Source organism: Danio rerio, chromosome 16, assembly GCF_049306965.1.
Source record: "Danio rerio strain Tuebingen ecotype United States chromosome 16, GRCz12tu, whole genome shotgun sequence".
Lineage (NCBI taxonomy): Eukaryota > Metazoa > Chordata > Actinopteri > Cypriniformes > Danionidae > Danio > Danio rerio.
Genome location: NC_133191.1, coordinates 1,912,501 through 1,931,775, shown reverse-complemented (window position 1 = coordinate 1,931,775; position 19,275 = coordinate 1,912,501). Strand labels below are relative to the sequence as shown.

At 34.9% G+C, this 19,275-nt stretch overlaps 1 protein-coding gene across 10 annotated transcripts in view; it reads right to left on the bottom strand.

The window, feature by feature from the left end:
- The window catches only part of grik2 (glutamate receptor, ionotropic, kainate 2), a 339,915-nt gene that overhangs the window by 290,907 nt on the left and 29,733 nt on the right, over positions 1 to 19,275 (bottom strand).

Below are 19,275 nucleotides of genomic sequence, written 5' to 3'. Positions count from 1 at the left end.
GAACGGCATCCACTGCATATAACATACCCCTTATATAGTAGTATATTTAAACTACCCCTTATTTTGAGCGTCATTTACTTAGACCGTTTGAGTTGTGTTGACTGGATCTGTAATGAGTTAGTAGAGTTTTATAATATAGTTTTTACAGAAATGTTATGTATAGCACAACATTAAAGTTGGTGGTTCATTCCGCTGTGGCAACCCCGAATTATTAGGGGACTAAGCCCAAAAGAAAATGAATGAATGAATGAACATTAAAGTCTAAATCCTGTTTCCCTATGTTAATCGTGTTAAAAAAATACACAATATTACTTTCATATATTATAAATATTAATTAATTAATTAATTAATTAATTTATTTATTTATTTATTTATTTATTTATTTATTTATTTATTTATTTATTTATTATTTATTTATTTTTATGTTTATTTATCTATTTATCTATCTATCTATCTATCTATCTATCTATCTATCTATCTATCTATCTATCTATCTATCTATCTATCCATCTATCTATTTATTTATGTATTTATCTATTTATTTATCTATCTATATTTATTTATTTATTTATATGTGTATTTATTTATTTATCTATGCATTTATTTATTTATTTATTTATTTATTTATTTATTTATTTATTTATATGTGTATTTATTTATTTATCTATTTATCTATTTATTTATTTATTTATTTATTTATTTATTTATTTATCTATTTATGTATGTATGTATTTATGTATTTATTTATTTTATTTATTTATTTTCCAGTCTGACATAAAAAGCAAGCTGTAAACGAGAAATCTGCATGGTTAGGTGAACTCATTCAGTTTAAGTTCAATCATATTTTGAGTTCATGTAACTTCTTTCTTTTAAGTTCAACAAACTTTCATGAAAACTAAAGTGATATGTAAGTCAAAGGAACTCGTTTCATCAAATTAATTGCGCCGCTCTGTTTTCCAGTGTGTTCTCCATCAGCAGGACTGCATGCTGTCCTTCAGTACTGCTGACCATTCATTTACTCCAGTGCTGATTTCATGACCTCCCTGTGCAGGAATTCTCCATCAAGGGCAAATACTGTACAGCGCGTGACCTTAAAAGACCAAGGAGAGCATATCACTGCTATCTATATTTGTTGATATGCTGAGCACTGAGCTAAAAGTTCATATCTCATGTTTCAAGGTCTGTCCTAAAGACGTACAGAGTGTAGTTACTGTATATCTGTGTCCATCAGAACACTCTGAAACAATGCAGACCTTTGAAAAGTGCCTGTTTCCGCTATATTCGCTGACAGACAGCTGATATCTGTCGCTTAAGCACCAAGGTCATTTTAGTAAAACTTAAACCAAGACTAAACTAAGAGCCACCTCGTCTGCAGTTTGCTTGGTTATTAATATGTTTACCTGCTGATTAAAAACTGCATATATTTATTTTTCCTGTCATGCATTGTGGTTTCCTTGTCTGCCAGTAGCAATGCAAAGTGAGCCAGACACTATCGGGCTCTGGAGCTCTTGTCGCTTGCTCTAGCAGGAGTTTGGAGTTGCTCCAGTAATAACAAATAATTAGTGTTATGGTTTCTGTCCAGCGGGCCGCCATATCACAAACCCACATCCTTTTTTTTCCCTGCAAAATAAAACCCAGCGGAGTGATGACAGTCCAGTTCACTTATCTTAAAGGTATCTGTGTGACGTTTTTATGCTCACTGGTGGTTATTTAACCATGTTTGCTCTCCCACAGAAGCACTTTACATTGTTTCAGCAGTATAATAGTCACATGTCAGGATGTACAATAGGGGTTATAGTTAAGCAGATACACCACAGTTTCGACTGAATGTGGATTGTGGGCAGGGCCGGAGTGGGTCTCTGGCTGTTTCTCAATTCCAAGAATGCAGAGAACGGACTTGCGTTCTTCTGGAGACCGGTCTTGCCAGGTGTCCTCGGAAGAACGAACTCAGGAGACCATGAGGGCAGAGAACACGTCCTTTAGGAAATGAGATGCTGCGTTCTTCCTGATGGTCACATGACCTTCACGCGTTTTAAATGGTAAATAATTTAAACAATACAGCATTTATACAACGACTGATTGTTTTTCCCCTTTTCAAAATATATACTCTGCATAAAGAACATTATAAATATACTCTGCACAATATAAATAAAACAGATTTTAATACGAATTTCAGCAGCCAACCCCCCTTATGTGTTTATTCCTTCATTAAGATGTTCATGGTCATGTTTATTTTCACCGTTTTATTAAGGAAAACTACTGAGGAAAATAAGTGATGTCTCTGAACTTTAATAATAAATCTAAATAAAATGCTGCACTTCCCACCTCCAGTCGCAAAGACTTCTGGGACTACGCTTGAAAACACTATTGGCAGGGTTAAAAATGCTGTCGATTTGTGTTGGGTCAACATGAAGGAATTAAGTTAACTCATTCATTTTTACAAATGTAAGTAGATTAGTCAGTTTGTACGATGTTGTATTGACGCAGAGTTCTTAAGTCGGTTCAACAAGACTGACAAAAGAAATGCAAAATCAAGGTAAACATTATACGCTTTTATTTTACGTTTGCGTTTGAAAACACTATTGGCAGGGTTTATAAAAGTCTACAAGAAAGACGTGCATCTGAAACATACAACAAAACGCACCCTAAGTAACATATTTCATATTTGCACAAATGCAGACAGCGCCCTCTAGTGGATTTGTCATCTGAAATGTGCAGCAACTGCAAAAACGTAGACAGTGTTTGCAATGAGTCTGGGCTGAAAACTGCACAAGCCAAGCTTATATTGTGAGTGTGCAATTAGTGTGTCTTCCCTCAGTGCACGGTTAAAAATGCTGTCGATTTGTTTTATACCAACATGAAGGAATTAAGTTAACTTATTCATTTTTACAAATGTAAGTAGATTGGTCAGTTTGTACGGTGTTGTATTGACGCAGAGTTCTTGAGTCGGTTCAACAAGACTGACAAAAGAAATGCAAAATCAAGGTTAACATTCATTCATTCATTCATTCATTTTCTTGTCGGCTTAGTCTCTTTATTAATCCGGGGTCGCCACAGCAGAATGAACCACCAACTTATCCAGCAAGTTTTTACGCATACACTACGGACAATTTAGCCTACCCAATTCAACTGTACCACACAACCCGGGCTCATTGTGGAAACGTAGCCCCGCGGACGTGTCTGCGGACCGCAATTTACGTCCCGGGAGGTACGTATTCAAGCGTTTTTTGTTTTCGTGGATCTGCGAGAGGCCGCTGTGCGCGTTTTTTTGTGTCTGGAGGCCTCTCGGGAGCGCGCACCGTTCGCGCCCGCTCTGTTCTCGCGTGAAAAGCCACCAGAACGGCCGACTCGGTTGCCCTCCTCTTCCTCCTCCTCCTCCCCCTTCCCTAAACCCGAGCGACGGTTCGCAAAAGCCGTCCAGAAAAAAAAAAAGTAAAAGCCCTCGTCTTCGATTTCGACCGCGTTTTCGGATCCCGTCGCGTTCTCGCCCTTTTTTTTCGGATTCTGTTTTTCGTCTTACCTGATTTTCGGAACCGCTGTTCCGCGGACTCGATCCCGGTCGTCGTCCCCGCGGCCGGCTCCTCCTCCTCCTCCTCCGGGGCCTTCGCTCCGCCGACGCAACGCTGTGAGCTAAGCGGACAAACTGGTTGCATCGGGAAAGCCCTCCACTCGGCGAGCGCGAGTAGGAGGGGCGGAGCGGCGCCACACCGCCCCGAAGCGTTCGCTCGAAAAAAACTAAACGTGGCCTTATGTACCTCCGGCCACGTAAGTCGTGGTCTCCAGAAACGTCCGCGAGGCTACGTTTCCAGAATGAGCTTGGGTTGGTACCACATGTCTTTGGACTGTGGGGAAACCGGAGCACCCGGAGGAAACCCACGCGAAGGCAGGGAGAACATGCAAACTCCACACAGAAACGCCAACTGAGCCGAGGTTCGAACCAGCGACCCAGCGACCTTCTTGCTGTGAGGCGACAGCACTACCTACTGCACCACTGCCTCGACAAGGTAAACATTACGCTTTTATTTTACGTTTGCGTCTGAAAACACTATTGGCAGGGTTTATAGAAGTCTACATGAAGGACGTGCATCTTAAACATACAACAAAACACACCCTAAGTAATGCACAATTGCAGACAGCGCCCTCTAGTGGATTTGCCATCTGAAATGTGCAGCAAAACGTAACCTGCAAAAGCATATGCTGTATTTCCAATGAGTCTGGGCTGGAAGCTACATATGCCAAGCTTATATTGTGAGTGTGCAATTAGTACGTCTTCCCTTAGTGCACTTTTAAAAATGCTGTGGATTTGTGTTGGGCCAACATGAAGGAATCAAGTTAACTTATTACAAATGTAAGTAGATTGAACATAAAACCTCAAGAATTGTGTTGTTTCAGCTCATTTAAATAAGTAGTTTGAACAACCAGCAAACATGCTCACCACCACAACCACCAAAGTCTTGATCTCTCTGTTATATTGTTCATATAGAAACCCGTTCCCTAAATCCCCTTCGTGTCTTCATGCTGTTTTTATTTGGCTGTTTTCTTGTCCCCGGGCAGAGCTTAATGTTACACTGTGCTTGCGAGCAGCAGTTGCTCCAGTTCTGTTCACCTTTGGCATTCCTGTACCCCCCTGTGTCATTGTGTATGCTGGACCTTAAAGCCTTGGTTATCTCTTGTTTCCACACACTTTTACTCCCACCCAGACCACTTACTGATTAAAAAAAAAACTTCTGTACAAGATAGACTGTTTTTAATTGCTGCCATCAACCCAAGTAAAGCTGTATTGCTTATTTTTTTAGACATTCAAGCTCTGATCTTTCTCTGGATCAGTGATCATAGCTGCACTCAAAGTTTTACCATGCTTCAAGGCACAACCGAAGAGCTTCTCCCATTTTAAATATCAGCTTAAAATAATTTAGTGAGAGTTTCAGTCTACATTTTGGGGAAGCTGCAAAGCACGTCATCTTAAGCGCTTGAATGCAATTTCTAGATAAAAACGAACACTACAGGACAGCCAATAATGTTTGATCAACTAAATTATAGACAAATAAAGGGTTATTTTTGCTCAACGTCAAATAAATACCTAATAAATGACGTATTTGGTCATATAGGTTAGACAGGATGTATATCATAGACTTCATTCAATATTCCCTCATGTAAGTAAATGACCGTGAGCTATAAGCACTTTCAGAGGGACTTCCACATATTGCTTTTATTTACACCACAGATTGTGTGTTTGCTGGTCTTGCACATCTCTGTTGCTGAGAATTCCAGTGCAGCAAATAACCTTTGTCTCATTTTAGTCATTAAAATTCCCAGCAATGACCTGAACCACTGAGGCATTGAAGCGTTCTGCACAAGAACACCTGCCACAGTATAAACCGGAGACCTCAGAAACCCTGAAACTCCTACAGCAGATACAGATTGTTCTCAGAAAACTGCTGCAAACTTATAGAATTAACTGAATTTGTCAGTTTGTTTTTTTTCCAAAAGCAGACTCGTTGGATATATCCGGCAAAAATGTACTTAAACATACTAAATTTTTACTAAATACAGTACATTTTTGGCAATTATGGTTGCCAGTAAGACTGAACGTTGCAAGCACGTTATAAATAAATAATTAGAGTAGTGCTTTTTTTTACATTTTAACACAATTACACAATTGTACATTTTTTTTGCTTATAAACGTCACTTTACAGGCGACCACAATTAACTGTAAGTTGCTGTAAATTGTATAGGAAAGTGTAATTACTAATTTACAGTGCGCTTATAAATGTACTGGCAAGCAAAATTGCCAGTAAGTTACTGTAAATTTTACAGTATAATTTAATTATTAATTTACAGAGTGCTTATAAATTTACAGTCTTACTGCCAAAATTGGCAGTAAATTACTGTAAATTTTACAGTACATTGTTATTTTTAATTTACAGTGTTCTTATAAACCTACGGCCTTACTGGCAACCAAAATTGGCAGTAAGTTACTGTAAATTTTACAGTACAATTTAATTATTCATTTACAGAGCACTTATAAATTTACCGTGTTACTGGTAACCAAAATTGGCAGTAAGTTACTGTAAATTTTACAGTACATTTTAATTATTAATTTACAGTGTGCTTATGAATTTCAGTTACAGGCAATCAACATTTCCAGTAAGTTGCTGTAAATTTTACAGTATGCTGTAATTATATATTTACAGTCTGCTTATAAATTTAGTCCTACTGCAGAAACCAATATTGTAAGTTGCTGTTAATTTTAAAGTAAATGGGTATTATTAATTTATAGTGTGCTTGTAAATTTAGTCTGTACATCTGTACATTTCTTTTCTGATAAAAGGATAAGGGTTTGGGGGAAGGGTTTTAAGACGTGCCTCCTTTTATAAATTATACATTTTAATATCAATTAAATGATAAGAATTTGTATGAAATTTTTTTCGGAAAATTCGTAATTTTTAATTAAGCTTTGCATTGATGTAACATGTTAATAGCATTTATTTAGTGTTCAAAAAACACTGCATTACGTATATTACGTGTACAGTACGTTTTTACCGCTTGAGACAAACCACATATTTCTTAGATCTTTGCCATGATGACAGTACATAATATTTTACTGGTTATTTTTTCAAGATGCTAGTATTTAGCTTAAAGTGACATTTAAAGGCTGAACTGGCTGAATAAGGTTAAGGTCGGGTAATTAGGCAGGCCATCGTATAACAGTGGTTTGATCTGTAAATATTGCTTTAGGGGGCTAATAATATTGACCTTAAAATGATTTTTTTTTTTTTTTTAATTAAGAACTGCTTTTTTTCTAGCCGAATTAAAACAAATAAGACTTTCTCCAAAAGAAAAATACTATAGGAAGTACTGTGAAAAATTTATTGCACAGTTAAACATCATTTGGGAAATATTTGAAGAAGAAAAAATGACAGCAGAACAAATAGTTCTGTAATTATTAGGTTATTGGTTTAAATCTGTATATATCATCTAATATGCATCAAATTCAAACCAGTTCTGCACTTCCAGTGGTTTTGTGCCCGTCCTCTGATTCTTTAATTTGTGGAGCCATCAAACGCAGCAGCTCAGCTATTTATACGCCGGTCCTCCTGCAGTTTCATTGGCCGTCTGAACACCCGCAGTGATGCTCCGTCATGAGACTCTTGCTGCAAATTGCAAACTGCTCCAGCTGGATTTCCCTGTGGCACATCTCAATCCTCAGGTCCATCCCTGCGCGCCGTACAAAACAAAATGAATCTGCACTGATCTAAAGGGCATTATTTACTCATACATGATCCGGAAACGCACCAATTACAGGCAGAGGGATTTTTGCACATCATTATATTATAAAAACTCCAGCCTTCCACATTCAGTAGACAACAGCTTTGAGTAAATATCTGACTCTGCTGATGTGCGAGTATATTAATGCATTGTAAAACCTGTTTATTTCTATTTATTTTCCAAAAAAAAATCACTCAAAAAATGACATTTGCTGTTTGTTTTCACAATTTATTTAAATGAGCTGAATCAACACAAATCTTGAGTTGTTTTTGGAGGACAACTTAATTATTTTATGATTAATCCAATCAAATTAGTTAAAACACTATTAAGATAATTTTAATAATTTGTGTTGGGACAACATGAAAACATGATGTGTTCCATGAAGACATTTTGTATACATCTATCTAAACTAAAAGGCACTTTTATTCCAGTTTCAGTTTTCAAAATCAAAGTAAATGAAAGGAAACATCATGGATAAACTAAATATTAAAAACCTAGTTAGCATATTCATTCATTTATTAAATGACTGATCAATTACAGTGTAGTAAACTAAAATGTAATTAATAACAGCAATAATAATAATAATAATAATAATAATAATAATAATAATAATAATAATAATAATAACAACAACAAAAACAACAACAACAACAATAATAATAATAATAATAATAATAATAATAATAATAATAATAATGATAATAATTTAATTCACAAAATATGATAAATCTCATGAAATGGAATAAATAAAAATAATAATATTAGTAATAATAGTAATAATAATAATATTTCACAAAATATGAGAAATCTTAGCATATACATGCGTTTATTAATTGATTAATCAATCAAAGTGTAGTAAATTAAAACAGAACAAATAATAATAATAATAATAAATAGTAATAATAATTTAATTCACAGAATATGACAACTAATAAAATAGAATAAATAAATAAATAAATAAATAAATAAATAAATAAATACATAAAATAATAATAATAATTAAAATAATTAAAATAATAATAATAATAATAATAATAATTAACAAAATAAACTAGTTAGCATATTCATGGATGTATTAATTGATTGATCAATCAAAGTGTAATACATTGAAACGGAACAAAAAAACAAACAAACAAACAAACATACAAATAATAATAATAATAATAGTTAAAAATATTTACAAAGTGCATTTAATTCACAAAATATGTGAAACCTAGTTATATCCATGCATTTATTAATGGATTAATCAATCAAAGTGTAGTAAATTAAAATTTAACAAATAAATAAATAATAAATAATAAATAAATAAAAATAAAAAATAAATAAATGAACAAATAAATAAATAATACTTAAAGTTTTTCAACGTGTAGCTAAAAAGTGCACTGGTTGTTAAATATTTACGCATATTTTAGAAATGTATTTTAAATATTTATAACAGGACACTGTAAAAAAATCTTGCTGCTTTACAATTTTTTTAAGATGAATCAAATGAACTTTTCAGTTCATCTCAACTTCTGTCAATCAAACTGACTATAAATGTTCCGGTAAACTTTGAATAATGTAAAAATAAAACTGATTAACTTATCAAAATAAGTTAAAGCAACATAAAAATATGTGTTGTTTTAATTTTGCATCATAATTTATTTTACAGTTTACAATTTACTATATTTGGGTGGTTTTTGTAGCATGTTTGTTGCTTAATTAGACATTAGTCCCTTATTTATCATGGGTCGCCACCATAGACTGTAAAATATATGGACGTAGTGTCCGTGACGTCACCCATAGGTTTCTGAAGAGCGCAAAAGAAGCCACAAGTAGGCGCGGCCAACCGTCGCCATTTTGGTCACGCGTCATCACACCCACGGCGGGATACCAAACAAGGGCAAAGAGGCGGAGAGTGAGCGGAGCTACAGACACCTGCTAGCATTTAGCTTGGACCTGGTTCAGACACACTTTACTTTGGGAGAAACGCTTTATACTTTATCACCTGTGACTCGTTTGTATTCTGACCACTTGTGCTTGGTTGTATACTATATCAATGAAGTGTTTAGACTTTTAAAAACACTGCTGTAATACATTGAGCCACTAAACATTGTTCTTATGACGTTTTTCAACAGGAGGAAAACGCGAATTACATCCAAACACTTCAGATATAGTCTGTGTTAGTAAATGTAAGACTATTGATGAAATCCAGCATGACAACTGTATGACAACGCTTCAGATGACTGTTCTAGAGCCCACAGCTAATCAATCTGACAGATTCTGGAGTGCATTACAGCTCTAGATATAAATATAAACAATAAATGATCTTAAATAAAACAAATACATGTACAGAGATGATATATAAGCATATAACTTTACTCACATGGGAAACGGAGGCCACGTGAATGGTTTGTGAGCACAATTAAGTGCCCTCAGCATGCCATGCCATCTAATAATTGTGGGAAACAAGTCCAAAAGGCAGTTGACTGTGTAAAGCCACATAAAACAACACAGAAATACGATAAATATGCCGAGTTCAGTGGCTAATCTGCAGGATTCAGCTGAGGTGACGTGACGGCGACCAGCGAGACCTAGCTGTCACTCAAGTGGCCACGCCCTTAATTATGCAAACTTAATATAACTTAATATAAAGGAAACGGATAAGTTATAAAAAAATTCACCCCCTCACAGTTGTCATGAAGGGTAATATTACCTGTGTTAACCAAAATCTTTTTTTGTACCAGGCTGTAAACACCTTTTTTTCTGCTGTAAAGTTGGCCATTCTAACAGTGGGCTCAATTGAAATTTGCTCTGTTTTGGAGCCAGGAGAGGCCAGGACTAGCGGAATTTCGGATGAATTGCAGTTTTAGTTACTTCCGTATTGGCTTCCTGAGGGAGAGCAGGAGGTTGCCGCTTGGTCGCCACTGATATTTATCAAGGGGTCGCCAGGGGAACCGCCAACTATTCCTGCAAATGTTTTACGCAGCAGATGCCCTTCCAGCCGCAACCCAGTACTGGGAAACACCCATACACACTCATTCACACACACACACACACACACACACACACTAATACACTACAGCCAATTTAATTAATCAATTCCCCTATAGCGTGTGTTTGGACTGTGAGGGAAACCGGAGCAACCGTAGGAAACCCACACCAACACGTTGAGAACATGCAAACTCCACACAGAAACACCAACTGATCCAATTGGGACTTGAACCAGCGACCTACTTGCTGTGAGGCCACATTGCTAACCACTGCGCCAAGCCATGTTATGATTTAATTTCAGAGGAAAATGCAAAGAATTAAATATTCAATCTTAAATGAAGAAAAAAAGAGAAAGAATTAGTTAAGATCGGAGCAAACTCCTGGCGGTGAATACAGTGAGTACCAGACCGGCTGGCTCCACAGCAGGAGTTGCGTTTGGAATTGCTTTTAGAAGCAGAGTTGCAGGCGATGAAGCAAATGGTAATTTCATTTCAGTTCACAAGATTTGGTTCTCAGCTTGGCTTGTACTCGAAGATCCCTATCAGTGGGTAAAATGTTCTGTTCCTCATGTAGAGGCTCACGGCACATGTGTATAAGTGTGCGTGTGGGGCTCATTGTGGTAAACACTCAGAAAACAAAGCTTCACAAGCTGTCACTGGGGCGGTAGCTTTTCCAAAAGCTCACATTTGTATATCAACGAATGAATCTTAATTGTAAAATGTGACCAAATGTATATATATAATGGAAAAAAAGCTTGGATCAAGTGAGTAAATAACGAGTGTGCTTTAATTTTTAGGTGCACTATCCCTTTAAGAACAGCATCACAAGGACAGCAATAGTATGAAAAGAGTACAGAGCTGCAGGATAACATGAAAAACACACTCTTACATCATAATTATCGGTGTTTCACGTTTGCAGAGTTTCAATAATGCACACAGAACTTGAGGAGAGATTTTCAGGCTTTGCATAAGACGGGTCAGAATCACACACAGACCCCCAGATCCAATCTTGAGTCAATAACTCATCCTGATAAATCTGAATAATCTCACTGTAGGGTATGTACACTCCGACTCGTGTTCGCTACAGAAACATGATTTAAAATCTGCTCTCGGAAATCGATACGGATGCAAAAAGCCAAAGGGCTAGATATCGGAAAGTCGTTCGTTCTCTCTGACTAGGTCGTCTTGGGAATTTCTGCTGATATGCTATAAATCCAATCTGAAATGTCATATTAAACGGGGGCTCGAATGCTAGCAGTTCTCTGGAGGCCCGGGGTGGTGCCAGTACCTTTTTGGAAGCAGATTGTGGCCTCTTATTGCAGAAAACTTCCAGGAAGACTTTCACACGGAGATATTACACTGTTAACAATTTCATGTAGAATGTGCAATAACTTACTTGCCTGCAATTTACTGTAAATCAAGCTTTATCCAAAATTTACAATACCATTTATTTTACTGTACAAGCATTTAAAGTACATCTTTACTGTAAAATAAACAGTGTTTTTAGTCCTCTTATCTAATATAAATAACTGTATTTTACTGTAAATTGAACTTTATAGTAAATTTACAATGCAAATTTTCTTACTGTACATGCATTTAAAGTATTGTACATCTTTACTGTAAAATACAGTGTTTTAGTCCTCTCACCTAATATAATTTACTGTAAATCAACCTTTATAATAATTGCACAGTATTATTTATCTTGCTGTACATGCATTTAAAGTATTGTACATCTTTTCTGTAAAATATACAGTGTTTTAATCCTTTAACCTAATATAATTTACTTTGCTGTAAATCAAATTTAATACTAAATGCAAAATACCATTTATCTTGCTGTACATGCAATTAAATATTGTACATCTTTACTGTAAAATACAGTGTTTTAGTCCTCCCACCTAATATAATTTACTGTAATTTACTGTAAATCAACCTTATTACTAAATGCACAGTACCATTTATATTGCTGTACGTGCATTTAAAGTATTGTACATCTTTACTGTAAAATATAGTGTTTTAGTCCTCTCACTTCATATAATTTACTGTAATTTACTGTAAATCAAACTTTATAGTAAATGCACAGTATTATTTATATTGCTTTACATGCATTTAAAGTATTGTACATCTTTACTGTAAAATATACAGTGTTTTAATCCTTTAACCTAATATAATTTACTTTGCTGGAAATCAAATTTAATACTAAATGCAAAATACCATTTATCTTGCTGTACATGCAATTAAATATTGTACATCTTTACTGTAAAATACAGTGTTTTAGTCCTCCCACCTATTATAATTTACTGTAATTTACTGTAAATCAAATTTTATAGTAAATGCAAAGTATGATTTATCTTGTTGTACATGCATTTAAAGTATTGTACGTCTTTACAGTAAAATACAGTGTTTTAGTCCTCTAACCTAATATAATTTACTGTAATTTACTGGAACTCAAACTTAATACTAAATGCATAGTGCCATTTACTTTGCTGTACATGCATTTAAAGTATTGTACATCTTTATTGTAAGAAATACAGTATTTTAGTCCTCTGACTTCATATAATTTACGGTAATTTACTGTAAATCAAACTTAATACTAAATGCAGAGTACCAATTATCTTGCTGTGCATGCATTTAAAGTATTGTACATCTTTAATGCAAAATATACAGTATGTTTAGTCCTTTCACGTAATATAATTTACTGTAATTTACTGTAAATAATACTTAATACTAATTGCAGAGAACCGATTATCTTGATGTACATTTTTAAGTATTGTACATCTTTACTGTAAAACATACAGTATTTTACTCCCCTTACTTTAATATTTTTACTGTAATTTACTGTAAATCAAACTCAATAGTAAATGCACAGTACCATTTAGCTTGCTGTACGTGCATTTAATGTATTGTGTATCTTTACTGTAATATACAATAGATTTTAGTTATCTTGCCTAATATAATTTGCAGTAATTTACAGAAAATCAAGCTTAAAACTAAATGCACAGTGCCATTTATCTTGCTGTACATGCAAAAAAAGAAAATGAAAACCTGAAAGTCGTTTCCCCATGTAATGCCATTTTCATGTTTACTAATGCAGGGAGTCCTCATTTAATATTTACACCCAATTAATGCTTCAGCCATTTCCCAAAACATTTAAATACTCAGTGTTTCATAATCCTCTCATTTTAGCTGGAGTATGTTCATAACTAATATTTATGCATCTATTATGCAATTTGTAACTAAAATTTTCTCAGTAGTCCACCCAGCGCTGCTTAAATCATCCTTCAGTTTCCAGGTCAGTGCAAATGAGGGCTGCTTTTGCGGGGAAAAAGAGATCCCACCAGTGGCATTTCACTGGAGAAAATCTTTAATCCTTTCTTTGTTTTCATCATTCTCCTCCTCACACTTCCTCGCCCGTTATCAATTGATACTGCAAAATCAATAGCACGTCCAGTATCCCTGCAGCCCAAACACAATCATCACATTTACCAGCAGATGAGGGCGCTTATTAAACACCAGCACTACAGGGCAAAACACATCCTTGACTGACATTCCCCCCCCAAAAAAGCCTGGAAACAACAACAAAACAAAAGAGTCAGAATTATTAGCTCTCCCATATATTTTAGCCCAATTTTTGTTTAACAAAATGAAGATTTTTTTTTTTAAAACACATTTCTAAACATAATAGTTTTAATATTTCATCTCTAATAACTGATTTATTTTATCTTCGTCATGATGGCAGCGCATAATTTTTGACTAGATATTCTTTAATATACTAGTATTTAGCTAAAACTGACATTTAAAGGCTTAACTAGCTTAATAAGGTTAAGATCGGGTAATTAGGCAAGCCATTTTATAACAGTGGTTTGTTCTGTAAACAATCCAAAACAAATATTGCTAAAGGGGGCAAATAATATTGACCTTAAAATGATTTCAAAACAATAAAAGCTGATTTTATTCTAGCCAAAGTAAAACTAATCAGACTTTCTCCAGAAGAAGAAAAAAATTCTAGGAAATACTGTGAAAATTTCAACCCTTTGTTAAACATCATTTGGGAACGATTCTGTCGTCTTTTTGAGACGTTCTCCTCTGGCCTCATGGTAAATGTAGATCAGAGGTAAACCATCAGTCTTTGTGTTTTGTGTTTGGTCATGGGGTCACGCTCCGCTGAGAGGAAATTTCTCTTGATAGGTCAAGCATAGTGTAAGCACTTCCATGAGAGATTCCAGACCATTTCCATCATACAGGCTTTCATTTACAAAGGTCAGCAGTGTGTGTGGACATGAGAGCTTTGCTGGCGTACCTGGTGTATAGGCGTTTGTGTGTACAGTATATGGGAGATTTGTGTAAAGCAATCACTGTAAGCATATCACTTCACCAGAACATGAATTATTTACGTTTCTTTCTCCTTCTGCGCAGATATATTCATTTTAACACCTTGATTGAAAGGGTGTTCATAAGACTGTCATGAAATTTTTTTCTGATCGAGACATCACAAACATCATGAATGTGAATTTGATTATATGCAATGTAATTAAATGCTTAGTTATGACATTTTTAATGCAAAGATGACATTGTTTGTGATGAAAACTTGACATAAAGATGACAAAAGTCTTGTGGCCTATCCAAGTTTTAGGTTCAGTAAATAATAACTTGACCTCTAGCTGATCGTTTAGTATCAGAAGTGGTTTATATGAAAGGCAAAGGCCTCTAGATGACGATTATTTTAGCCCAATAAAATCTGATCATGCCTTGATGTTGACTGATTTCATTAGGACAGTAAGGTCTGACTCTGCTTAGACTAAAGTCTCAACAATTAACAGAATTAAAGTCCAGTATAGAATGTAAAGTCCTGCTGCAGAGTAAACAGAATGAATATGGTGTCTGACTCCATCATGAGCTTGGAGGACTGCATCCATACATCTCTGACATGACTCAAATCACTGATTAATAAAGTCTTCTGGAATGGCAAAGAAAGTCTTCTTGCAGGACTCCCAGAGCTCATCAAGAGTCTCCTCCTCCATCTTACCCCAGCCATACTCAATAATGTTCATTTCTGGTGACTGGGCTGGCCAATCCTTGAGCATCTTGATGTACCTTTGATGTGGAGGCTGAAGTATGAGAAGGAGAGCTATCCTGCTTAAGGATTTGCTGTCTTGATACCTCAGGCTGTTAATGTTGATCATCCACTCTGCAGATCTCTCACGCACCCCCATACTGAATGGAACGCCAAACCATGATGTTTCCTTCACCAAACTTGACTGATTTCTGTGAAAATCTTGACTCTATGCTGGTTCCAGTAGGTCTTCTGCAGTATTTGTGATGATTGGGATACAGATCAACAGAGAAATCCACCTTCTGCCACTTTTCCAAATGATCAACTAGAAGTCAAGTTATTAGTTGCTGCTCTTGCAGCTGGGATTGACGATAAGACTTAAATCAGTCATGAAGCCATTATAAATATGCTAGGAATTTTATTACAGCGTCGCTAATATTATTTTTGACCTCATCTACAGTGGCACAAGCTGACTGTGTTATTTAAATATCATTACATATTAATACCATTCTTAAAAGTTAATTGACAGAATAATGACTCTTTAAATGAGAAAAAAGATTCACGACACAATTATAATGGCCTCTTTTTAATTATTTAAGTCAGAATTATTCGCCCCTTGTGATTTATTTTGTTTTCTTTTTCAAACATTTCCCAAATGATGTTTAGCAGAGCAAGTATTTCCTATATATATTTTTTTTTGCTTGGAGAAAGTTTTATTTGTTTTATTTCAACTAGAATAACAGCGGTTTAAAGACCATTTTAAGGTCAATATTATTAGCCTCCATTAAGCAATATTTGTTTTGGATTGTCTACAGAGCAAACCACTGTTAAAAATGGCTTGCCTAATAACCCGACCTTAACCTTATTAAGATAGTTAAGCCTTTAAATGTCACTTTAAATAAAAGGTCTGCATTATTGTTTCAAATAGATTAAATGAATAAATTAATAAATAAATATCAACCTATGTGTTGTATAACACATTAAACAACATTCTTATTCTAACGTGTACTAGTATATATGTAATGTATATATAAATGAATTACTTAAATATTGAATTAGTTTTTTTCTTTTAAATATGTTTCACCAAACTTGCTAAATACATTTTTGCAAAAGTAAATGTCTATAAATAAAATAGAATACATGTTAAAAAATACAATAAAATAAAGTAAAATACAATTTTTAAAAATAAAACTAAATGCAATTTATGTTTTTAATAATATTTTTTGCTGTTTTTTATATTCTATTTTAATAAAATAAAATAAAATAGTCTAAATAAGTCTAAATTTAAGTCTAAATTTACAAATAAAATAAAATGCAATAGATTTTTTTAATAAAACATATTTTTTTACATTTTATATTTTATTTAATAAAATAACATAAAATAAAATAAAATTAAATTACATAAAAATAATAAAAATAAAATACAAATTTAAATGCAATTTATTTTTAATAAGTAATTTTTTAGTATTTTAAATTTTACTTAAATAAAATAAAATTAAATTAAAGTATAAAATAAAACTTATACATTTTAAAAATCTGATAAAATGAAATAAATATTTTTTAAAAATAATAAATAAACTATTTTTTTAATAAAACGTATTTTTTCTATTTTAAATTTTATTTTTAATAAAATAAAAATAAAATACAAATTTAAAAAATAAAATGTATATTTTTTAATAAAACGTTATTTTACTACTTTTTAAATTAAAAGTTCTCAACAAAAAACACATTTAAAAAAAGAAAGAAAAAAAGTGATTCCAGAGGTGCAGTAGGATGTGTGTGAGCGTGAGAAGGACGGCCAGTGGGACAGTGGCTGAGAGCCAGATGTTTTCACAACCAGCTCCTTTCTAATGCATGGACAGAGAACGTGATGACGTGCAAAAGACACTAACACTCCTTCTTCTAACACTTTTGCCATCTCTCCATTACCCGATTCACATTCACATATTTTCCCAGAGCGCTGAGACCTCGCTTGTCCTACATGCCTGCAGATATGATACTGTAAAGCAGAGAATGCAGTTACACAAGCCGATGGCACTCACACACACACTCAACAATACATCCTAAGAGAAATGCAATCTGCTGCACAATGCTTTTCTTTCCTCCTTTGTGCACACACACACACACACACACACACGCAGCAGCAACCAAGCGCTCAGCACCAAACATCAGTGCATAATGAAAAACAAAGCCAGCATTAACAAAAATAATAAGCAAAAACATATCAGTGCATCACTGCTCATTAACATGGCTGTTGTCTATTTTTAAGAAGAAAAAATAAATAAATGTAGGGGTGGCACGATGGCGTAGTGGTTAGCACTGTGGCCTCACAGCAAGAAGGTCGCTGGTTTGAGTCCTGGCTAAGCCAATTGGTGTTTCTGTGTGGAGTTTGCATGTTCTCCCCGTGTTGGCGTGGGTTTCCTCCGGGTGCTCCGGTTTCCCCCACAGTCCAAACACATGCGCTATAGGGGAATTGATCAACTAAATTGGCTGTACTGTATGAGTGTGTGTATGAGTGAGTGTGTATGGGTGTTTCCCAGTGCTGGGCTGCAGCTGGAAGGGCATCCGCTGTGTAAAACATCCTAAGATGTTTTATTTAAATGTTATTTTAAAAATGTTACATTAGTCTTATTTTTTAAATCATTTATAGTGATGCGGCTAGGTAGGGGGCCTACAAGACATTGTGCCCAGGGGCCTCTGAATTCTTAATCCGGGCCTGGTTGGTGTATTCTGGGAAATTTTCTTACCCCTTGGTTTCGAGTGTGGTCCTGAAAAATCTTCATTCAAAGGGCTATTCACCCCTTCCCCTTAGCCCTACGCCTTCAAGCTAAAGAGAATTAGGACACCCCTACCCCTTGGCGTGAACGTGCAAAACGAGGGGTAGGGGTAAAGGGAAGGGCTAAAGGGTAGAATTGGGATTGGGCCTTAGAGGTCTTTGCATCTTCACATGTGAAGCTTTTATCTCAGAGTTTACCAAGTTTTTTGTTTTTTGTTTTTTGTTTTTTTTGGAACCACTAAGTCATTTAGAAAGAAAAAAATAGTATGAAAATATGAAATAAATAGCACTATACAGTAGGTAAATAATTGTGCAACAATGAAGATGCACACACTATTTGTATATTCTTAATACACAATTATTTAATTTTAAAAAATCCTAATTTTTGATATGTCACACTTTAGAATATTTTATCAAAAGATTAAAACACTGAGGAACGCCATGTCATAAAGCTCAATCATCTCAGACTGGTGAACATGACGATGAGTTCACTGTACTCAAATGGCCTCCACAGTCACCAGACCTCAATCCAATAGAGCAGCTTTGGAATGTGGTGGAACGGGAGATTGGCATCATGGATGTGCAGCCGACAAATCTGCAGCAACTGTGTGATGCTATCATGTCAACATGGAGCAAAATCTCTGAGGAATATTTCCAGTATCTTGTTGAATCTCTGCCATGAAGGATTAAGGCAGATCTGAAGGGCTCCAACTCAGCACTAATAAGGTGTACCTAATAAAGTGGCCGGTTAGTGTATGTTTCAATATGAACGAAAAGCTCACACAAGGTATACATTAAAAATCACACAAGCTCAATTGCAACAATTAAAGACACAAAAACAAGCCACAAATGTTTGTTCACAGGCTTCCGATGCACAGCCATGCTAAACTAAATGTGGAAGATCTCTCTATTATCTTGCATTAGTTACACGCTTTAAAGCAGCATCTGAGGAAATCGGTCATTTCTAAATTTCACTCATGTCCTGGAGTGAGACATAAATTAAAAAAAACAGCTTATTACATCACATCATTACGCCACGGAAATCCCTGAGGTGCGTTTGACATTATTTGATTACTGATTGAGAAGCACATCAGACAGGCCTCACGCCAGAGAGCAACAGAGACACTTCTTTGTTGGACATCTCTTCTCTCACAGGGAAATGTCTTCCATAATAAGACTGAAGCGAACACTTGCTCCCATTAAAACTA